Below are 2,023 nucleotides of genomic sequence, written 5' to 3'. Positions count from 1 at the left end.
CATGTGGTGCTGGGGGATTGAACCGTGGTCCCTGTGCTTTGCTAAGCTTGTTCTAAGTAGGTGCTTTAGACCACTGAGCCATCTCACCAGTCCAACTCATTAATTCTATGTATTGTTTAATTTGTATCCATTGCATTTATTTTTCCTCTAATATTTTTTATTTCTTGCCTTCATTGAGCATTGGATTTAGCTTGCTCTTCAGGTTTTTTTTTCCCCTGACATGTTTTCATTTATTCTCAATGGCAACAGAAACTATTTCATTCTTTTTTTATATAAAAATCCAAATTTATTGAACATAGGAATAATGGCCTTTCAAATGAATTATTTTTACTCTATGGTTATTAAAGTTATCTGATCCATGATAGAACTTACTAACTGGCATTACATAAAGATGTTTGTCTGTTACTTCAATTCTATATTCATAAACAAATATATTTAAGTCTAGGTAGAAACATTTGTGATTGGATTATTGCATGGTAGTCCCTGCTCTTGGCACTGCTCAAGCTGGCCATAGACAACCATCCACTCTACAGTAAATTTGAAGCACAAGCACACATTTGAATTTTATACAAAAATTGTTTTACTCTTATTCTTACATTAGTGGGAGCTGACATCTGTAAATTACAGGCAAGCGTATACTTCTGCTTTCTATCTCCTAGATGAACCAAAATATACACAATGTATTATTTTCCTTAGGTAAGACTTTATATTTCAATTAGAATACCATGTAACCCTTACATAAACAAAATGACCAGAATACTAATGAAACCATCTTTGGAGGAAGTACTTAATATGCATCTTAAATAAATCCTTTAGTAAGAAATGGATAATTCACTGCCTTTAGATTGAAGGCTTTGTAACTTTCTATCAAATTTCTATGTGCAGCTCACCAACATTCCCTTATTGGAAATATCAGAAATTTCTGAATCATAGTTTTCAAAAGGACTTTAAAGTCTTAAAATTCTGAATCTCCTTTGGCTTGCTTCTCTCTTGATTCCACCCAAGCTTTTTTAATGGTTCACTTCATATCATCATCTCCATCTTCCTTAAATCTTCTTTAAAACATTCATTAATCCCTCATTAGGATCTGTCTCTGCATCATAGGATGGCTTTTCTTTTTCTTTGCACTCTTTCTCAACCTGAGTTAAATATTCCCACTGAGTGTTCTCTGCTTTCTTTCTACACAAGATAAGAACTGTCAGTCTTGACTTTTTTGAACTGCCTTCCACTGGGATGGGCTTCAAGAGGTTGTTTACAATCATGGAGTAATTCTTCCCATTTAGATTCTTTACCACAAGATCAAATGACCTCTCTGTGAAATGCACCTGCAAACTCCCAGCAGGAACCTGATAAACTCCAGTTAAGGTAATGTAGATTTTCACAAACTTATCTGACTGATCCCATCCATAATTACTGATCTTCACTGCGTATCCTGTTGTGATGGGAGCAACCACAGCGGCTGGTTTTTCATTGTCAAGAAGTTCTGGTTTCTTCTGTGATTTTTGTTGCATCTTATTCTTTATTTCTGTTTCAACCTTGGATTTTTCAACTGTCAGGGTAACACGTACTCTCTTCCTAGTAGCCTTTTACAGTAATGCCTTTACCTCTTCTAGATCATTCTGTAACTCCTCCAGAGCCGAAGAAATGGTCGGGCAGGGTTGGACTTAAAGCCCGAGCTGCAGGTAAGCATGCAATGACAGGAACCGCTGTAGTCCCGTGGGCATGGATCTCAGCAGCGCTAGACATGGGCCAGCCTCTATGCAAGTGCCTGAACCACATCCCACCCTCTACACGCCAGAAACCATTTCAAAATAAATGCAGCTGCTTCGCGTTTTTGAGATACTGCTCTTTTATTTCTAATTGTTTGAGGTGCAATATAAGTTTGCCTATTTGTGCTTGTTCTGTTTTCCTCATGTAAGTGTTTCTCAGTAAAAATTTTTCTCTTAAGTCACTTTTTAAAAAAATATTTATTTATTTATGTGTGTGTGTGTGTGTGTGTGTGTGTGTGTGTGTGTGTGTGGCC

The 2,023-nt window shown here is 36.6% G+C and overlaps 1 pseudogene; it reads right to left on the bottom strand.

Moving 5' to 3' along the window:
• Positions 1 to 1,046: 1,046 nt before the first annotated feature.
• LOC111811974 lies at positions 1,047 to 1,528 on the bottom strand (annotated as a pseudogene).
• Between the last annotated feature and the right edge of the window lie 495 nt (positions 1,529 to 2,023).

This window comes from Octodon degus, unplaced genomic scaffold (genome assembly GCF_000260255.1).
Source record: "Octodon degus isolate 3935 unplaced genomic scaffold, OctDeg1.0 scaffold00520, whole genome shotgun sequence".
NCBI classification, from domain to species: Eukaryota; Metazoa; Chordata; class Mammalia; order Rodentia; family Octodontidae; genus Octodon; species Octodon degus.
The sequence above is the reverse complement of the archived record's forward strand: the minus strand, read 5'-3'. Positions and strand labels throughout refer to the sequence as shown.